The 21,991-nt window shown below is 43.5% G+C and overlaps 1 pseudogene; it reads left to right on the top strand.

Moving 5' to 3' along the window:
* Window positions 1–771: 771 nt before the first annotated feature.
* On the top strand, window positions 772–19,893 carry LOC128063593 (putative killer cell immunoglobulin-like receptor like protein KIR3DP1; annotated as a pseudogene).
* Window positions 19,894–21,991: the final 2,098 nt, after the last annotated feature.

The following is a 21,991-nucleotide window of genomic DNA, read 5'->3' as shown; positions in this document are numbered from 1 at the left end:
CAAAACAGACACACAGAGAATGACCTTACAGTTACCGGGGTGGGGGGCGGGGAATGGTGGCTGGGGGGAGGGATAGATTGGCAGCTTGGGTTCGACATATACACACGGCTATATTTAAAATGGATGACCAACAAGGACCTACTGTGCAGCATAGGGAACTCTGCTTAATATTCTGTAACTACCTAAGTGGGAAAAGAATTTGAAAAGCAATAGATGCATATATAACTGAATCACCTTGGGTATACCTGAAACTAACACAGTTAGTTTCTTAATCACATATACACCACTATAGAATTTTTTTTAATTTTCTAAAAGCTTTAATATGCATGTCTCCTCTTATAAAAATGCAGAATCAATGTCTCTATTAATGAGTCTTTAATTGGCAACCTGCCCTGAGCCTGACATACCAGGTGGGAACATATAGTTTGTCTTCTGTGAAGAGTTAAAGTTAATGAGATTTATCATGAGCCTGGGAAAAGCATCCTGCATGCTATAACTGAATCACCTGTTCTACTTCCTAAAGGCAGCAAGACCTGCTCAAATCCTCCTATGTTTATAGTGTTTAGAGAAAAAAAAGTGATGCTCGGGTCATGAGGTGTGCTCCGTGATGCGGCTCAGGTCAGACTTCCATCCCTGGTGTGAGAAGAGGCTGGCCATCGTCCCCTGTGACATGAACCAGGCTGACTGTACCAACAGCACCACCTGCCTTCCACATCCTGTGACTCAGTCAGCTTTGCTCAGCTCTGCCTCCTGTCTCACAGAGGCAGAGCCATGTGCCCCACACTCCTCAGCCTCCTGAGTCTCGGTGAGTCTGGAAAGACACGGTTGGAGAGGGTTATGGTGGAAATCGCGGGGTCCTAGCACCACTGCCCAGGATCCTGGATGACGGCGCAAGGAGCATAGGGTCCATCTGAACAAGCCATCTCTGACGGGGTTTTCCTCCTAGGCTTTTGTGTGAGTCTGAGGATCTGGGCAGCTGTGGGTGAGTCCTCCCCATCCCTTATTTCTCTGTTGAGCAGAGCAGTTGGGGCTGATGCAGAGGACGCTGGGGAATCGGGGTGAGACCCCTGTCAGTACAGTGAGAGCCACATGCCCTGTGGATCCCAGGTCCTCCTATTGGCCGTGATACTCATCTTCACTCTCCCCAGAGGTTAGCCCAGCTCTGGACTCTGGATCTGAAGGGACATTCTGAATCCTCGAGAAGGGTGCTAGGACCATTGAGTGCCATTTCTATCATGAGAGGGGAGCAGGAGGCTGCACCCCGCAGACCCCTCTCCAACAAGGTGGCATGTGGCATCTCCAACTGTCCCTTAACAACAGGATCTGCAGGAGTGCCTGCTAGACCTGACCCCAGGGAAGGGGCTGGCCATCAGGCAGGGCCACCTGGAACTTGTCACAGATTAGATGTAGTTTAGCTAACAAAGGAGCCAGGTTCAAGGTTTACTTCCTTCTTTTCAGTCAAGTGGCTTTTTCACTGCTTAATTGTGTTAGTGTTAGTCGCTCAGTCATCTCCGACTCTCTGGAACCCATGGACTGTAGCTCACCAGGCTCCTCTGTCCTTGGGATTCTCCGGCAAGAATACTATAGGTGGTTGTCATTGCCTTGCCCACGTGATCTTGCCAGCTCAGGGATTGTACCCTGCTCTCCATTACAGGAAGATTCTTTACCATTTTGAGCTACAAGAAATGCAACACGGAAGTCCTTTCACTTCTTTTCCAGGCGTCAGTTTTTCTGTGGTGTTTTCTGGTGTTTTCTTTTGGCTGCATCGTGCAACTTGCGGGATCTTAGTTCCCTCATCAAGGATCAACCCGGGCCCTTGGCAGAGAAAGTGCTGAGTCCTAACCACTGGACCAACAAGGAATCCCCAGTGTTTTGTGTTTTGAGAGAAAGTTTTTCAACATTTTCTCAACCCAAGAAGTGATAAGAATCACTTCTGAGAATCATATGCTTAGAATCTCCATGATGTCCATCCTGGGTTAACTGTGTCTCTGTCTGTCCCCAAGTCCAAAGTGCCCTTGAGCATCAGGGTGATGCACTTTAGGGGAGGAGAGTTGGAAGAATTGAAGGGGAAGTGCCCTTGGGGGCAGTGGGGAGAGGAGACTGTTCCTAGTTTCCTCTCAAAGCCTCTGCCTCCTTCTCTGCTAGGTGAATATGACAAGTCCTCTTTGTCAGCCTGGCCAAGACCCATGGTTAACTTAGGACAGACTTTGACTCTTTGGTGTCACTCTGGTCCTCCATTTGAATATTCAGACTGTTCAAAGGAGTTGGGGCCAGTTTGCCCGAGCTCCAGGGACATGATTTCAATACCTTCACCCTTGGCCCAGTGACCAGAGAACATGCCTGGTCCTACATGTGTTCTGGATTATACAGGTCTCTCCCTGTGCAGTCCGATGTCAGTGACCCCCTGCAGATAGTGGTCACAGGTAGGAGAGGTCCAGCCCTGCAGGGGACACCCGTGCCTGCAGGCAATCCTATCCTAGGTCCACGTGGCAGTGCACCCAAAGACGTCCTCAGGATTCCCAGCCAGGACCGAACCATGGAAAGAGAACGGACTCTGAGAGTTTAAACTCAGGATGTTGAATAGAGGGAGGTGTTCCCCCAGCACAGGAAGGAGTAGCCTCCTTAGGCATTAGTTAGACAGGATGCTGCCACTGCCTGCCAGCTGGGAGGCCAAGGCGAGACCCCGATCCAGCACCTGCCACCCATTAGGGAGCTGTAATCCCATATGAAGGAGCTGGGGTCTCAGTTAAGACCAAGTCAACCCAAGAATTTCTCCAGAGGCATGAGGTGGGGGTCACAGATGGGAAATGTTCCCTTTCTTCTCCACCTCCTTCCCAATCTCATGCCAGTCATCACCCATGTTTTAGGAGATACGTGTGAAGGGAGCAAGAGTATGAATCCTCAGAACCAACCAGCCCCTGAAATGCATATTAGGGATGGGATGGAGCTGAGAGCATGGCAAACCACTCCAGTGTTCTCACCTAGGAGAATCCCACAGACAGAGGAGCCAGGCGGGCTACAGCCCATGGGGTCCCACAGAGTCAGACACAACTGAAGTGACTGAGTATGTATGCATGAAGCTTAGAGCAGACCCAACAGCTAAAGAGCTTAGAATAAACACAGAGGAGGCTGGAGGTCTTGAGCAAAGAGAAACAGAAAAGCATGAGCCAGAGCCCGAGAACAAGGCTAAAGAAAATGCACCAGAACAGACAGGAAGGGTAGTTGGCTTTGATGGTTCACGGACATTTTTCACACCTTCAGATGTCAAGAATAGCACCGAGGTGGGGTGACTCACTGAATCTCACCACCTCTTTGCTCCTAGGTGTGTTCACAAAACCCTCCATCTCAGCCCACCCAGGACCCCTCGTGCGTGCGGGAGAGAATGTGACCCTCCACTATCACTCACTGCTGCTGCCTGACAAATTTTTCCTGCACAAAAAAAAACAGCACAGGGCACTTCCAGAGACGTAGAGAGACGCTCACTGGTGGGCATGCCCCAGCTGTCTTCTCCATTGGCCCCATGACTTTGGTGAGTGTGGGCACCTACAGATGCTACAGCTCTCTCAGACACTCCCCCTATGAGTAGTCAGCCCCCAGCAACCCCATGGACATCGTGATCACACGTGAGTGTGGCCAGATCAGTCCCTTCTGGTCTCTGTGTCATAGATGGTCTGGTGTCCAGTCCAGCATCAGTACCGGGAGAGAATGACAGGCATGCAGAGACACTCACAAATTCGGGAGAGGGAACAAACCAGAGAGAGGAGGTGTGAACGCAGAAGGGAGAAGAGAACAGAATCCCTGCTGTGTGCCAAGGGAAGACACAGACGGTGACAGAGGGAAGGAGCAAGAATGTGAAAGAACGACCAACGGAGAAAACTGTACCAGAGCAGGGACGCGGGCAGTTCCCCGCTCAGGCAGCCAAAGATGGGTGGTTAAGGGGTTGGTTTCCTGCTTTCATGTCAGAGCTCCCTTCCTCTGTCAGCAGCACACTGTGGTACCAGACGCCCTGCAGTCCAGCCCCTGGGTGATCAAGATGGAGGCTGACACCCTTAAGTTGCTCAGCCTCAGGGTTTAACAGGTCCTTCTGCACAAAGAGGGGGGAGTGGTCCCTCCAACCATCACCGCTAAAGAGTCCCTTCCAGCCCCTGGGGGTGGACAGGGCAGCGCTGAACACGGACTCAAGATTGAGCCGGTCAAAGATCCTGTAAGATTCTGGCAATTTCCACTCCATAATGTCTGCTTCTGAGTCAATACCATGTTTTCTGATGGTCCCAGCAGTAGCTAGTAGGTTCCGTTTTTCACGACAGCCACACATCTCATTGATTTTTAGAGTATCTATTTTTCTTATTAATGTTGTTGAAGTCTAGTTGATTTTTGATGTTGCTAATTGCTGTTGTACATTAGAGTGTTTCAGCTGTTCCTATATATATATAAGCAGGGTGAAAAGACAGCCTTCAGAATTGGAGAAAATAATAGCAAATGAAGCAACTGACAAACAACTAATCTCAAAAATATACAAGCAACTCATGCAGCTCAATTCCAGAAAAATAAATGACCCAATCAAAAAATGGGCCAAAGAACTAAATAGACATTTCTCCAAAGAAGACATACAGATGGCTAACAAACACATGAAAAGATGTTCAACATCACTCATTATCAGAGAAACGCAAATCAAGACCACAATGAGGTACCATTTCACGCCAGTCAGAATGGCTGTGATCCAAAAGTCTACAAGCAATAAATGCTGGAGAGGGTGTGGAGAAAAGGGAACCCTCTTACACTTTTGGTGGGAATGCAAATTAGTACAGCCACTATGGAGAACAGTGTGGAGATTCCTTAAAAAACTGGAAATAGAACTGCCTTATGACACAGCAATCCCACTGCTGGGCATACACACCAAGAAAACCAAAATTGAAAGAGACACATGTACCCCAATGTTCATCGCAGCACTGTTTATAATAGCCAGGACATGGAAGCAACCTAGATCTCCATCAGCAGATGAATGGATAAGAAAGCTGTGGTACATATACACAATGGAGTATTACTCAGCCATTAAAAAGAATACATTTGAATCAGTTCTAGTGAGGTGGATGAAACTGGAGCTGATTATACAGAGTGAAGTAAGCCAGAAAGGAAAACACCAATACAGTATACTAACACATATATATGGAATTTAGAAAGATGGTAACAATAACCCTGTATGCGAGACAGCAAAAGAGACACAAATGTATAGAGCAGACTTTTGGACTTTGTGGGAGAGGGAGAGGGTGGGATGATTTGGGAGAATGGCATTGAAACATGTATAATATCATGTAAGAAACGAATCGCCAGTCTAGGTTCGATGCAGGATACAGGATGCTTGGGGCTGGTGCACTGGGATGATCCAGAGAGATGGTACGGGGAGGGAGGTGGGAGGGGTGTTCAGAATTGGGAACTCATGTACACCTGTGGCACATTCATGTTGATGTATGGCAAAATCAACAGTATTATAAAGTAAAATTTAAAAAAAATTTTAAATAATCACTGAAATAAATCTAGTTACTATCACCAAAAATAAATAAATAAATAAAGGATAATAAGTGACACTCCATTATTAAAGTTATTTCTGAAGTTTTCCCTGTGCCACGTATCCGTTGCTGTGGGGTTTTCTCTCCTGGCCGTGGGTGGGCTTCTCACTGCAGTGCTTCTTTTGTTGCCCACTTCAGGCTTAGTCATCTATTTAGGACTAGAGTTACTTTGTGCTCTAAGTCAAGGTCTCCTTCCAGGTCTGTCCAAAAAGTCCTCTCTCTCAGCCCAGGGGGACCCCGTGCTGAGGTCAGGAGAGAATGTGACCTTGCTCTGCAGCTCCGAGCATGCCTTTCAGCAGTTCCATCTGCTCAGGGAGGGGCAGAACTTTGGGCGCCCACACGCTGGAAGGCAGGGCCCCCATGGAGCACTCCAGGCATGTTAGGGTCCTTTAATGGACCAGAACCCAGTGGTCCAGAGTCAACAGTAAGAAACTGAAAGAGAGAGCCAGAGGGAGGGAGAGAGAGAGAGAGAGAAAGAAAGACTCAGGTTGACGGAGCAAAGGTGCTTTAATGATCTTTCTGTGAGTATATATAGGTTGATGTACAAGAAATTTCTTTCGACGATGATAAAGGTCAGAAAACCAAACGTACAGCAACAGTCACCAAGGGAACAAGGGATTAATAATGGTCACAAGGTCTGGAGACAATCCATATCTCAAGAAAGAGGATCGAGACTGGGCAGTTTTGTCGTAAGGAGAACGTTGGCTGGAGGAGACCCAGGCCTGTCTCACACAATGACCTCAGTCCTGAGAGCTGCGTGCAGTTCTACTCGCCTCTGGCAGAAGCTGATAAGGAACAGAGGATTTATGAGAAACAGCACATAGGAGTCCTCCTGTTAAACATTCCCTGACAATTCCTTCTTATTTATTTATAATATTTGTAAAAAGAGTTCTGACCATCAGAGTTTGTTTAGTTTTAACGATCTTTGCCTGAAGGCAATGGTAGGTGACAAATATAATTGTCAAGAGAATCACCAAAATTACAGTTCCAGACCCGATGCTGTGGGGAATGCTTTGAAACCATCCACGTGGGTCTAGCCCAGATAATTGATCAGCTAGTTGTTCAGCTAAAGTTTCCAAATTAGTGGAAGAGGGGAGACTATGAGAAAAAGTTTCAAAGATTTCTTTTTGTAATAATTGTACATTCAGAGAGGCATTATCATGTATGTTTTGTAAATGAAATTTGATTTGTTCCCAGTTGTAGGCACTATTATTGAAATGAACAGGAGTAATGCAAAACTGAGTAGAATTCCAATCACATTTTAGCATCACCTATTTTTGTACATCTATTAATTGATCTCCAACCCATTTGATGGCTGTTTTTAGTTCCTGTATTTTATCTGGAATATCCTCATCTATCTGAGCCTGAGTGGCCCACATAGTATGAGCATCTTTAGTGCAATTTTGGATAAAATTATGTGTTTGAATTGAGGTTTGTAAAGCAACACCAGTGACAGCAACAGTGGTGCAAATAGCTATTAATCCCCAAATGCCGAGAATCAGCCATCCAATGAATTGTTTAGATCACTGGAGCAGTTTAGTAAGTAACCGGGAAGGAAGTCCAGCCATGGGGCCTTCTTCCCAGGGCCACTGGAGATTTATTGGTAACCACCGATTATGTCAAGATCAAAGAATCAAAAGAGAGTCATTTCTCCAGGAAATAGAGGAGTTAAGACAAGTATCTAATTTACAATTTATGCAAGTTACAGAACATAAAGTCTTATTGAATTGTAAATTTCCTATAGCTACAACAAAAGGAAGTGGAACACAGGCTTGTATAAAATATGATTCATTATAGTGAAAGAAATAATTGCTATGGCTACGACTGGTCCCTGTCAATTGTCCGGTCCAAGTCCCAGGTTCCTCGGTCCTTGCAGCAAGTTTCCAGATGTCCCATTGTTCAGGCCCAATCTGTTTATCGAGGATGATTCGAGGACGAGGCGGGGCCATTCCACCATCAAGCCACCCAAAAAGTCCTCTGTCGTGGTAGTGCTCCACTGTAGTGTTAGTAACCTTCTATGCTACTTGAGTAACATAAGCACACAAGTGCTGTTAATATCATCTGAGCAGTTAGATAACCACATACCAGGGGGTCCCCAATCGACAATTGTATGATTAGCCATAAACATTAATTTTCCTGATTTGGCCTGACATTTGTCCCAACGAACCAGAGTATATTTAAAGTTCTTATTAGTAAACCCTTTACATAGTGTTCTTTGTTCTTTCCTCAACTCTTTCCCTAAAAGTTTCAGTAGTATAAACATGGTTCACGGACAAAGAAAGGGCAGTAAATAATCCAAGCAGCATCCAAAGTCCTCTTTCGGAGGCAGGACAAAAGCCCATGTTTGTCGACTAACATTAGTACATAATTTTGTTAGGCCCATGCGTAAAGGAAAGATTTCATAGCCTAGAGAAATGTTAATTAGTTTTCCTTCTTTCTCAGGATGAGAGGGCCTCTCCAAGTTCCAAGGAGGGGGCATATGTGTTGAGTTGTTAGTGGATACGATTGGTCCTATATCTGTCCATTTTATAACCTACAATAAAAAGGGGGGGATTAGATATATAAGCCCAGTAAGTGTGATCAATCAAGTCAGCCTGAGCAGGGGCAGCAAAAGCAAGCAAAGCAAGCATAGTGAAAAAAAAATTTTCAGGATTCCAAGGCATTCCCTGTTGAGAAATCAGATTTTCAGCTTGATTAGCAAGGATTTTTGTCTGTCCCCAGGTAGGGAGATCATAAGGTCGGTGACATCGAGTGTGGCACTTTTTGGAAACTTTTGAAGCCGCCATGACTTGTACTGGAATTTCTTCCTCCTGGGGTTTTTGTTGTTTCATCTCTACTTTGAATGCTGGGGGCCCCCTTAGGTTGAAGAGAAAGCCATGTGAGTTAGTTGGATCCATCTAGAGAAATCGGAGTATACCCCTTCCCCTGTAAGATTAGTTTCTTAGATTTCCATTGATTAGTTAACCCCTCTTGATATCAAATAGGCAAAGGAAGGGAGGTGTCTTTAATGTTTCAAAATGTTTTTCTGCTTTTGTCAAAATATCTCCTTGTGGTAAGTTTTAAAATTTTAAAACAAATAAAGCTATATTAACAAGAGTCATAGAAAGAAAGGAAAGTGATAATAATGAAAACATTCCTAGGAAATATTTCAGTAAAAAAAAAAAAATCATCTAGAGATCTGTTTGGGGACTGCTACTTGGCTGTGGTTTTGAAGTAATGGGTTGATTTCTTCCTCATTCAGTACATACATTTTTCCTGATATAAAAGGAAATGGGATCTGACTGTGTTTTAAGTGGTTTGTGTTATTTGGGGTAAAGGATTAGGAGCAAACACTCAAACATTTTTTCCTAAGTGAAATTATTGAAAAGCTGATGCAGAACGTGACAGATGAAACGCTGCTCATATCCAAATATTTGACCTTGTCCCCGGAAAAGAAACGCAGCCTGGTGGCTGTTGAATCTCTCTTTTCAGTGTGTTAGGGAAGATGATTATACTTTCAAGACAGACCTGAAAAGAAGGTGAATATTTTGCACTTTTGATACTCTTAGGAACAAATAACTTATTTGGCAAACGGTGTCTTTTTTATGTTGTTTTAGTTTTGCATTGTGAAACAGGCATTGAAGTTCATGTTACTTTGTTTTAAGAATCTTACAGACTGGAAACAGAAATAAAGCTATATTAACAGTAGTTATAGGCTTAAACAATATATTGCATTAGAATCTAGTGAAGTTGGCTTTAGATAAAAGGAAGATAAAAGTGTTCCTGTGTATATCCCCTTCTTTAAATTTTTATTTGTAGCTTCAGCGTGTAATGTGTTTGTTTAATTATGTTTTGTGCTTGTGGATAATAAGGAATGTCTGTAATCTGTTTAATAGAGAATGAATGTAAAAATTGCTTGAACTGCTTAGAAATATAGGCTGGGCCATTGTCTGTTTTTCTAGAATTAGGTGTTCTCATTATTGCAAAGTAAGTTGATAGGTGGCTTATAACATGTCGTGTAGTTTCACCTCGGAGAGGTGAGGCCCATCTAAAAGAAGAAGAATTTGTATTGATTGAGAAATGTTAAGAAGGAAGAGGAAGAAAGTTCGGGGCAATGAGTTACATCTATTTGCCATAGAATTCTCTTTCACTTGTCATAAACCTTATTTATATTTTTGTATTCATCATTTTATTTGCCATTTCTTTTTTTTTTTTTACTTTATTTTACTTTACAATACTATATTGGTTTCACCATACATCAACAAGAATCTGCCACAGGTGTACATGAATTCCCAATCCTGAACCCCCCTGCCACCTCCCTCCCCATACCATCTCTCTGGGTCATCCCAGTGCACCAGCCCCAAGCATCCTGTATCCTGCCATTTCTTAAATCTTTTTATTAAAAGTATATATTTTACTTTTCTTTAGAAACTATGAAGTGTCTTGTATATTAGCATTTTATACATTGCTGAATATATTTATTATATCATATTATAATATATATAATATATATAAACATACATTTATATTAATAGTCTAAAATCTTTTTAGTTTTTCTGTAAGAGGAAGTTAATGTTCAGTAATTAATGTTTTAAAATCTTATTTTATTTGGAAATGACCTAGCTATTTAATAACCTTTTATTATTTAGTTTAGTATAACTCTAGAAACTTAAGTTACCCCAATCCTAAGATATTATTTTCAGTTCAGTTCATTTCAGTCGCTCAGTCGTGTCCGACTCTTTGCGACCCATGAATTGCAGCACGCCAGGCCTCCCTGCCTATCACCAACTCCCGGAGTTCACTCAGACTCACGTCCATCGAGTCAGTGATGCCATCCAGCCATCTCATCCTCGGTCGTCCCCTTCTCCTCCTGCCCCCAATCCCTCCCAGCATCAGAGTCTTCCAATGAGTCAACTCTTTGCATGAGGTGGCCAAAGTGCTGGAGTTTCAGCTTTAGCATCATTCCTTCTAAAGAAATCCCAGGGCGCCATTCATGGGGTCGCAAAGAGTCAGACACGACTGAGCGACTGAAATGAACTGAACTGAATCCAACTGAATCTCCTTCAGAATGGACTGGTTGGATCTCCTTGCAGTCCAAGGGACTCTCAAGAGTCTTCTCCAACACCACAGTTCAAAAGCATCAATTCTTCAGTGTTCAGCTTTCTTCACAGTCCAACTCTCACATCCATACATGACCACTGGAAAAACCATAGCCTTGACTAGACGGACCTTTGTTGGCAAAGTAATGTCTCTGCTTTTGAATATGCCTTCTAGGTTGGTCGTAACTTTCCTTCCAAGGAGTAAGCATCTTTTAATTTCATGGCTGCAATCACCATCTGCAGTGATTTTGGAGCCCAAAAAAATCAAGTCTGACACTGTTTCCACTGTTTCCCCATCTATTTCCCATGAAGTGATGGGACCAAATGCCATGATCGTTTTCTGAATGTTGAGCTTTAAGACAACTTTTTCACTCTCCTCTTTCACTTTCACCAAGAGCCTTTTTAGTTCCTCTTCACTTTCTGCCATAATGGTGGTGTCATCTGCACATCTGAGGTTATTGATATTTCTCCTAGCAATCTTGATTCCAGCTTGTGCTTCCTCCAGCCCAGTGTTTCTCATGATGTACTCTGCATATAAGTTAAATAAGCAGGGTGACAATATACAGCCTTGACATACTCCTTTTCCTCTTTGGAACCAGTCTGTTGTTCCATGTCCAGTTCTAACTGTTGCTTCCTGATCTGCATACAGATTTCTCAAGAGGCAGGTCAGGTGGTCTCGTGTTCCCATCTCTTTCAGAATTTTCCACAGTTTATTGTGATCCACACAGTCAAAGGCTTTGGCATAGTCAATAAAGCAGAAATAGATGTTTTTCTGGAACTCTCTTGCTTTTTCCATGATCCAGCGGATGTTGGCCATTTGATCTCTGGTTCCTCTGCCTTTTCTAAAACCAGCTTGAACATCTGGAAGTTCACGGTTCACGTATTGCTGAAGCCTGGCTTGGAGAATTTTGAGCATTTCTTTACTAGCGTGTGAAATGAGTGCAATTTTGCAGTAGTTTGAGAATTCTTTGGCATTGCCTTTCTTTGGGATTGGAATGAAAACTGACCTTTTCCAGTCCTGTGGCCACTGCTGAGTTTTCCAAGTTTGCTGGCATATTGAAGGCACCACTTTCACAGCATCATCTTTTTGGATTTGAAATAGCTCAACTGGAATTCCATCACCTCCACTAGCTTTGTTTGTAGTGATGCTTCCTAAGGTCCGTCTGACTTCACATCCCAGGATGTCTGGCTCTAGGCAACTGTGAGTGATGATACCATCGTAATTATCTTGGTTTTGAAGATCTTCTTTGTACAGTTCTCTGTATTCTTGCCAACTCTTCTTAATATCTTCTGCTTCCATTAAGTCCATATCATTTCTGTCCTTTATCGAGCCCATCTTTGCATGAAATGTTCCCTTGGTATCTCTAATTTTCTTGAAGAGATCTCTAGGCTTTCCCATTCTGTTCTTTTCCTCTATTTCTTTGCATTGATCACTGAAGAAGGCTTTCTTATCTCTTCTTGCTATTCTTTGGAACTCTGCATTCAGATGCTTATATCTTTCCTTTTCTCCTTTGCTTCTTGCTTCTCTTCTTTTCACAGCTATTTGTAAGGCCTCCCCAGACAGCCATTTTGCTTTTTTGCATTTCTTTTCCATAGGGATGGTCTTGATCCCTCTCTCCTGTACAATGTCACAAACCTCAGTCCATAGTTCATCAGGCTGTCTATCTATCAGATCTAGGCCCTTAAATCTATCTCTCACTTCCACCGTATAATCATAAGGGATTTGATTTAGGTCATACCTGAATGGTCTAGTGGTTTTCCCTACTTTCTTCAATTTAAGTCTAAATTTGGCAATAAGGAGATTATTTTAGATTATAATAATAGATTACTTTATTAAAAATAAATTATTTTTAATAGTTTATCTAAAAGTTTTCATCTCATTTATATATATATATATATATATATATAAAGAGTTACCTTTTTGTTGACAAATTTAGTTTATCTTAAACCTAGGCATAATAAAAGTATTAGATAATGTTGATGATTTAAGACATGTCTTAATTAGATTAGAAAATAATTATATTTAAATTATATTTATATTTAAATAAACATTATATTTAATATTGAATATTTTTCAGCTCACATGAACTTGAATTTAAATAGGGCTCATTAATTTCATATTATCCAAAATCAAAGACATATATTGAAACTTAGATAATTTTAGATAGACTGAGAGAGACAGTTTTCCGTTTGAAATATCTTTTCCACTTTAAAATATCTTTTTGATATATATATATATATTTCTTTCTACCAATTTGTTTATGGTTGGAGTCCCAGATAGAGTTGATTGTGTATCCCAAGGACATGATAAGAGTTAACTTTAGGGTTTTTTTTAGGCCTGTGTTTGTTTCCCAGACAGAACTGGAGCTCCAAAAAAGTATTTTAAGAAGTTAATCTCTTCTTAACTGCACGTGTAAGAAGAATCGGTTTCACAATTTCAAAAAAGGTTTTATTTTAATCAGTTTTCTCTGGAGTCTAAAGAATATTAGAGTAAAGAATAATATCAGTGTCAAAATATTATTTCTCCTTTTTGTAGTTATATTATATTATTAATGATATATGCATGAAGGAATTGCTGTCACATTGGTTGTAAAGCCTTGGCTACAAAATTTTGACACATAGTAGGACTGTTAAGCATACCTTGAGGTAATATAGTCTATTGAAATCTTTTATGAGGCCCGATATGATTAGGATAAGGGAGAGACAAAGTGAATCTCTCCCGGTCTAAAGGGTGTAAAGGTATATTTAAAAAGCAATCTTGTAAATCAGTAATAACAATGTGCCATTTTGAGGAATAGTAATAGGTGTAAAAGACGCTTACTCCTTGGAAGAAAAGTTATGACCAACCTAGAAGGCATATTCAAAAGCAGAGACATTATTTTGCCGACTAAGGTCCGTCTAGTCAAGGCTATGGTTTTTCCTGTGGTCATGTATGGATGTGAGAGTTGGACTGTGAAGAAGGCTGAGCACCGAAGAATTGATGCGTTTGAACTGTGGTGTTGGAGAGGACTCTTGAGAGTCCCTTGGACTGCAAGGAGATCCAACCAGTCCATTCTGGAGGAGATCAACCCTGGGATTTCTTTGGAAGGAATGATGCTAAAGCTGAAGCTCCAGTACTTTGGCCACCTCATGCAAAGAGTTGACTCATTGGAAAAGACTTTGATTCTGGGAAGGATTGGAGGCAGGAAGAGAAGGGGACGACAGAGGATGAGATGGCTGGATGGCATCACGGACTCGATGAACGTGAGACAGAGTGAACTCCGGGAGTTGGTGATGGACAGGGAGGCCTGGCGTGCTGCGATTCTTGGGGTCGCAAAGAGTCGGACACGACTGAGCAACTGAACTGAACTGAATAGGTGATGCGATCTCTGGTTGTAATGCACCCATAGGTGTCATAGATTCAGTAACTTTTTTAAGGTCTGTTAAGAGACACCATTTGTTAGAGTTCTTTTTTATAATAAAAATAGGAGAGTTCTAAGGAGAGTAAGATTCCTCAATATATTTCAATTCTAATTGTGTGTCTATAGGTTCTTTAGTAGTCTGTAATTTTTCTTTCGTAAGGGGCCATTGCTCTGTCCAAATAGGCTCGTCCTTTTTCCAAGTTATTTTAGTAATTGGCTCTGCTTGTTAAATGAGCAGTGGCCACTAGGAAAAATGTGGAATGTATATCTGAGTTTGCCGTAGCATAAGTAAGTCCCTTCTTATTAGATTAAGGGGTGCATCTATCACACAAGGTCTTAATGTTGCAGGCTGGCCTTTTGGTCCTTCATATGGGTAGATTTGAACATTTATATAAACTTCTTGTACTTTGGTTTGAGAAATCTCTGCAACTTGGCAAGAGATTTTTTGAATAGGCCAGGATTTGGGCCATAGTGTTTGGAAATAATAGTAATATCAGATCCAGTGTCAAGGAGACCAGAAAATCTTTTACCATTAATTTTGGTGTTTATATTTGGTCAGGCATATTCAGATACCAATGATGTCCATAAAGATTGTTTTTGATCTGTACTGTTGAATCTGCCTGTCTTTATATCATTAGAGGAGTTAATAGAAATGTAAGGCAAAATAAGTAATTGAGCAATTTTGTCCCCCTTTTTGAATTGCCATAGAATCTGAGGTGACATCATAATTTGAATCTCTCCTTTATAATTTGAATCAATTATTCCAGGGTAAACAGTAATTCCTTTAGAAGTCAAACTAGATCGGCCAAGTAAAAGACAGAAGGTTTGGGGGGGCAGGGGTCCAGGAAGTCTGGTAGGTACTCTAGAAGGGCCTACTTGAGGGTAAAAGAAAAAACGTGGAATTTGTCCCTGGTTTTTGTTGATGGGGGCCTGGTGGGGGGTGGGTTCCCCTCTTTGGAGTTTTCTGCAATAGGTTTTCTTTCAGTATCAAACTTAGATTTACAATCTTTGGCCCAATGTATTCCTCTACAGCAGTGAGGGCAAATTCTTGGAGGTTATTTATTAGCTTTCTTAGGGCAGTCCCTTTTTAAATGGTTTTTATCTCCACATGTAAAGCATCCTTCATTTCCCTTTCTAAAGGTAGCAGCCATTGTCTCAGCTAGCATTTCATCTTTTGAGTTTCTGGTCCTAGATTGTGACAAGCCTTCAAATAATCAATAATAGTCCCAGTCTCACGAATTGGAGCGATAGCTCTTTGACATTCCTGATATGCATTCTGATAAGCAAGTAATTTCTGTAGCTGTTTCTTGGTTTCTTCTCTGATTACAGTACAGGAAATAGAAGTTTCTAATCTAGCTAAAATGTTAGCATAATTTTAATTAGGTTCTAACAAAGGAGAGACTTTTTGAGTTGTGCCTGTTGACAGAGGAGGAGCATTTGGAGCAGCCAGGGCAGGGCTAGTAAGAAAATTTGGAAATATTTTATGTTGTTCTAATTGGGCCTTTTGTAAAGTTTTATCATTTAATTTGTATTCATGTAATAAGTGTTCTGTCTGTTGTAGAATATTGGGAGGGCTAGAATTTACCTTGAAATGGAAAAATTACAGCTTTAATGCAACCCCATAGGAGCCAGATATCAATTAGAATGTTTTTTCCTTGCTTGGCGGCTCATTCAACATTTTCTTTGACCCAGTGCCAAATTTCTAAATCAAAACTGCATTTATAAGGGAACCAAGGATTACATTTAACCAGTGTTTGAAAGTAAGCCTCTATTCATCGGTGCAAAACCAAAAGTCCCTGAGCTTTAAACAAATGGTGAAGTAAAATAGAGAACTGATGGGACTTTCTAGCCATTTGACCCGTGTCTTAGTACTTACCGACCTCAATAGGCCCTGACCTCAATAAGCCTAGAGTCACTCTGTCTGAAATGCCATGTATACCAGTGTCCGTGTTCTGGGCACCACTTGTTGGGGTCCTTGACACCACTTGTTGGGGTCCTTTAATGGACCGGAACCTGGTGGTCCGGAGTCGACAATAAGAAAGTGAGAAAGAGAGCCTGAGGGAGGGAGAGAGAGAGAACGAAAGAAAGAAAGACAAGGGGACCCAAGCTCTGATGGAGCAAAGGTGCTTTAATGATCTTTCTGTGAGTATATAAAGACTGATGTACAAGAAACTTCTTTCGACAATGATAAAAATCAGAAAACCAAACGTACAGCAACCGTTACTAAGGGAACAAGGGATTAATAATGGTCACAAGGACAGAAGACAATCCATATCTCAAGAAAGAGGATCAAGACTGGGCAGTTTTGTCATAAGGGGAATGTTTACTGAAGGAGACCCAGGCCTGTCTCACACAATGACCTCAGTCCTGAGAGCTGCGTGCAGTTCTACTCGCCTCTGGCAGAAGCTGATAAGGAACAGAGGATTTATGAGAAACAGCACATAGGCGTCCTCCCATTAAACATTCCCTGACACAGGCAGAGTTCCCTCTGGGTCCTGGGACCTCAGCCCACAGCGAGGTCTGCAGGTGCTACGGCTCCTTCACTTGCTCTCCCTACTCGTGGTCAGACTCCAGCGACCCATTGTTCCTGTCTGTCGCAGGTGAGGAACCTCTTCCTGGCCCATGCTTTCTTGTTGCTGTCCAGTCGCTAAGCTGTGTCCAATTCTTAGCGACCTGTGGACTGCAGCACGACAGACTCCTCTGTCCTTCACCATCTCCCCTTCATGGATCACAGCCTTGTCCTGGTGAAGGTGCTTGCATAACTCAATGAAGCTGTCAGCCATGTTGTGCAGGGCCACCCAAGACTGATGGGTCATAGTGAAGAGTTTTGACAAAACGTGGTCCCCTAGGGGGAAATGGCAACCCACTCCACTGTTCTTGCCTGGAGAACCCATGAAGAGTCCCATGCTTCACAATGCACTAAATCACATTACATTGGCCAAGAAGTCCATTTGGCTTTTTCCATAACATCTTACTCTATCACTGGCCTCTAGCTCAGGGGCCCTGTACAAGCTTCAAGGGAACTTTAGGGCTTCTGAAAAAATGGAAGCAATGAGCACCAGAGAGGAAGAGAGATGGTAGATGGCATCTCAACCCTCTTCCACCTCCTGTATGGATGCTCCACAGCAGAGTCCTGTCTATCCAGGCAAATAAAGAAAAGGGTCAGGGTAGACCCAGGGGAAGGAGAAGCTGATCGAATTTGTGAAGATCAGAGATTACATCAGCCCCTTGCTCTTAATATTCTCCCAGAAGCACCTCTGACATACAGGTGATTTCCCAATTAAGGAGCACAGACACTCATTCCCGGAGCAGAGAGGATGTCTCTAGCTTACAGCAATCTTTCACCACCAGGCATATCCTTCCTGCCTCCTTCCACCATCCCTTCTCCAGGATGGAGGGTCTACTCAATGCATTCATGGAGGGACCAGAAGCTCTCCTGTCCCCCATCACTGCTCTGAGGGATGACAGAGTCAAGGACAGGCAGGAGGTCAACCTTCCTGAAACAACAGTCCTCCTCTGGTGGGGCAAGGAAGGTTACTTATTCTCCCCGTCTGTCTTTTTTTCCCCTAGGATCCACTACAAGTACTGCCCATCACCCGTGGTTCCACACACCACAGAAGGTAAGCAAGACGGTCTCCTATCTCAGCAAATTTCTGAGAAGACAGAGGGTTCCTGTGTGAGTGTTGGCTCTGCCACCTCCCAGCTCTGTGACTTTAGGCTCCTCAACGTCCCTCTTAAGTTAGCATTTGAGACCATGGTCTGCAGGAGACCCACAGGGGGCATTGATCTTCTCATGCTCGAGGGCTGAGAATTTCTAAACTGGACAAAGAGGGTCAGAGTGACCTGATCCCATGCCTAAAGGAGATGCTTACCTTTCCTCCACCAGGATCTTTGGGGATGGATGTTGGGGGGCGGGGGGGGGCAGGTGGAGAATTTTAGGGAGCACCTTAAATATGTGTTATTCCTCTGTTAGTGTTTTATGAAGAAAACATTCCACAGTTCAGATATAAAAGTGTCATGTCTTCTTGAGGATTCCACTCCAGGTCTATGTGGATGGAGGGGAAATGTATTGTGGATTAACGCGGTCTCCATTCATGCAATAGTGCCATGCCTTGTCATATGCGGCAGCCAAGAAAAATGCCTTCAGTGCCCGGGGGACCTTGTTTCAGACCTCGCCTCCTCTTGCACAGCCTCCTTACTTTATCCACTGCTAGCATCTCTCCTCAGAGAAGCAATGGCACCCCACTCCAGTACTCCTGCCTGGAAAATCCCATGGACGGAGGAGCCTGGTAGGCTGCAGTCCATGGGGTCGCAAAGAGTCAGACACGACTGAGCAACTTCACTTTCACTTTTCACTTTCATGCATTGGAGAAGGAAATGGCAACCCACTCCATTGTTCTTGCCTGGAGAGTCCCAGGGGCAGCAGAACCTGGTGGCCTGCCGTCTATAGGGTCAAACAGAGTTGGACATGACTGAAGTGACTTAGGAGCAGGAGCAGCATCTCTCCTGGATGCTTTGGTACCTCCTGGAAGTGGAGACCATAACTGATCAGGTTGAGAGATGCTAACACAGTTTGACACAAGGATACAATAAATCCAGTCTGTTGGGGCACAGCGTGTGCAGTGAATACCCAGACCTTCACTGTTTGCTTGTTGGCAGAAGCAGGGCTTCCTCAAGGCCACTCCAGCACGTGGTACATTGTCCTTGGGCTCTCCATAGCCTTCACCTCTACCAGCATTATCCTTGCTACTCTTGTCTGTCACTGGTGTTCCACCCAAACTCTAAGTCTGAAGGTGGTGAGCTCAGCATCCTCTGACCCAGGGAAAGGTGGGCTCATAGCAGACAATGGCGTTTTCACTTCCTGTAGGTTAAAAAACTGATGTCCGGTGTTGTAATCCCTGAGGGAACATCTTCCAGAGACCCATGAAACCCTGTTCTTTTTATGAAAATATCTGTTCATTTATTCTTGGCTGCATCAGCTCTTGGCTACACCATGGGGGATCCTCTTTGCAGTGCTGGGGTGTGGTTCAAGGCTCCAGAGCCTGAAGCTCAACAGTTGCAGCTTGTGAGGCTTAGTTGCTTCAAGGCATATGGGATCATAGATCTCCCACCAGGGATAGAGCCTGTGCCCCCTGCACTAGAAGGTGGGCTTGTAATCCCTGGGCCACCAGGGACATGCCAAGCCCTGTTCTTCCCTTCAACTACAGCCATCTGTTCTTCTCCCCTACATGATCTTAGGAATCTGCTGATACACAGAAAAGGATGGGCCATAACAGAAGACGTAGGATGGGTCCATGGGTTTGCATAGGTTCCTGGGACAGTCCTGAATGGCTGGGCTTGTATATGGGTCTTTTTTTTCCTTTTGGCTGTTGTTTTGCTTTGTTTTATGATTTGTGGTGTAGACAGGCTCAGCAACTTGGGGCACACCCCTGCCTTATTCTGGCTTTGATGTAACTATCAAAGATACAGAGGTCTGGAATAATTGCCTCCACCCCAAAAAGCCTTGACTCTCTTCCATTCGCAGATGTTGCCATAATGGAAGGAGAACCCCAGGAAGACCAAGCAGTGAAGACCAAGCTGGTGAGTCCTCCCAGCCCAACCACTTGGCATAGTCTGAGCCCCTCCAATGCCCAGTGGCCGAGCCTTGGAAGGTCACATCTCAGTCCATCATTCTCACCTCTCTCCTCTCAGGACTCTGCAGCAGAAGACGTGATATATGCCCACTTGAACCATGGGACCCTCTCCAAGAGACAGATCACTCCCACTCCTATGAGCCCCATGCACCCCTTCACCGAGCCCTGTATCTACAAGGAAGTCAACGTGAACCAAGACTGTGCTGAGCCCTGACCTGGCCCCATGCTCTGAACACACAGAGTGTTACAAATCGAGGACCTTGATTTCTTTCTAAAGGAGTTCCTGCATGGAAACTCCTTCTCCTCCTCCAAAGCAGCCCAGCAGCTCTGAGACAAACAGTGGAGTCCAAGAATTATAGGATCGTCTTCAAAAATCCTACCACCTCTTAGTAATCTCCTGGCTATTCTAGGACTCTGTTTTATCTATCTCATGATTTGGGGAGAAGTTATAATCAATCACAAATACTGTGTAGGTGACTATGATCATCCTACTTTTTCTAAAATTCCAATAAAGCATAAAAAATTTGCCATTTGATTCATCAAATTATTCAGTTTTAAAAAATAAAAATAAAAAATAAAACGTCTATTCAGTAACATTTTACAAGGATGAGGTTATTTACAAGACAGGAACAGACTTGTAGACTTAGAGAAAAATCTTAGAGTTACAGAGGGGAAGGGTGGCAGGAGAGATAGATTGGAAGCTTAATATTGCCACGTGCACACTGCTATATTTAAAATAAAATGCTTTCCATGAAAAATAATAAAGCCAATGCTAGCTGGCAAAATAAAAAGATGAAGGATATTCTGTTTGAGATAGCCAATATGGTGCCACTAGCCATATGAGGCTGGGTGTGCTTGTGCTACATTGATGCAGTCACGTCTGACTCTTTGTGACCCCATGGACACTGTGTAAATTGCTAGGCTCCTCTGTGCATGGGATTCTCCAGGTAAGAATCCTGGAGTGGGTTGCCATTCCCTTCTCGAGGGGATCTTCTTGACCCAGGGATCGAACCCACATCTCTCATGGCTCTTGCATTGGCAGGTGGATTCTTTACCACTGAGCCACTGGGGAAGCCCCCTCAGCCTTTTCCCAGCCATGTGTGTGAGGGTGCTGGGATTCCAGGGGTAGACACAGGACAACATGATCCCCCTAGTCTGGATCCGCACTGGCCAATAAAGTACTCACCCAGCCACGTGATACAGACAATGACTCTACACGTATATGAAGTAAAGCATTCAGTTCTTCAGTCACACCCACCACATTTCACATGCTCAGTAGCATCATGTGGCCAGGTGCCATGGTGCTGGACAGAGCAGATGTTTGAAAAGTCCCATCATCACAGAGAATTCTATGGGACATTTCACTCTGGATCACTGAAGGGCTGCAGAGGGAACACTTGCCCTGGGGAGGCTTTGCATGTGTTGTGTTAATCCATCAATAATTGAGCATTTTGTCTTTTTTTGCTTCTTTTCACCAAAGCAAAGGGTTTGAGAATCTCGTGCCTTTTAAATTATCAAATGGTGGTACAATGTGGCTTGGCACAACCAAGCAGATGGCTGAAGAGGATAATACCATGAGGACCCCAGTGTGAACTAAGCTGGCAAGTGGGGTGAAGGTCAAGCTATATAGAGCCTTAGCTGCTCATTGAGCTCTCTCTGTGTGTGTACTTTCTCCTGCCTTAGGACTAAATTTCCCAAGAACGGTTTTAGTTAGAGAAATGTCAGGATCACTAGAAATGAAGACATGCTGCAGCTCCAATTCTAGTTGCTATTGTGAGTGAGCATATACCACACTGCTGTGCGATATATCTGCACGTGCAATCATTTCATAATATATGTTTAGTTCAGTTCAGTCACTCAGTCGTGTCTGACTCTTTGCGACACCATGAACCTCAGCACACGCGGCCTCCCTATCCATCACCAACTCCCGGAGTCCACCCAAACCCAAGTCCATTGAGTCAGTGATGCCATCCCACCATCTCATCCTCTATGGTCCCCTTCTCCTCCTGCATCAGGGTCTTTTCAAATGAGTCAGCTCTTCACATCCAGTAGCCTAAGTATAGGAATTTCAGCTTCAACACCAGTCTTACCAATGAACACCCAGGGTTGATCTCCTTCAGAATGGACTGGTTTGATCTCCTTGCAGTCCAAGGGACTCTCAAGAGTCCTCTCCAACACCGCAGTTAAAAAGCATCAATTCTTTGGTGCTTAGCTTTCTTTATAGTCCAACTCTCACATCCACACATGGCCACTGGAAAAAACCATATCCTTGACTAGATGGACCTTTCTTGACAAAGTAATGTTTCTGCTTT

Source organism: Budorcas taxicolor, chromosome 18, assembly GCF_023091745.1.
Source record: "Budorcas taxicolor isolate Tak-1 chromosome 18, Takin1.1, whole genome shotgun sequence".
NCBI classification, from domain to species: domain Eukaryota; kingdom Metazoa; phylum Chordata; class Mammalia; order Artiodactyla; family Bovidae; genus Budorcas; species Budorcas taxicolor.
The sequence above is the reverse complement of the archived record's forward strand: the minus strand, read 5'-3'. Positions and strand labels throughout refer to the sequence as shown.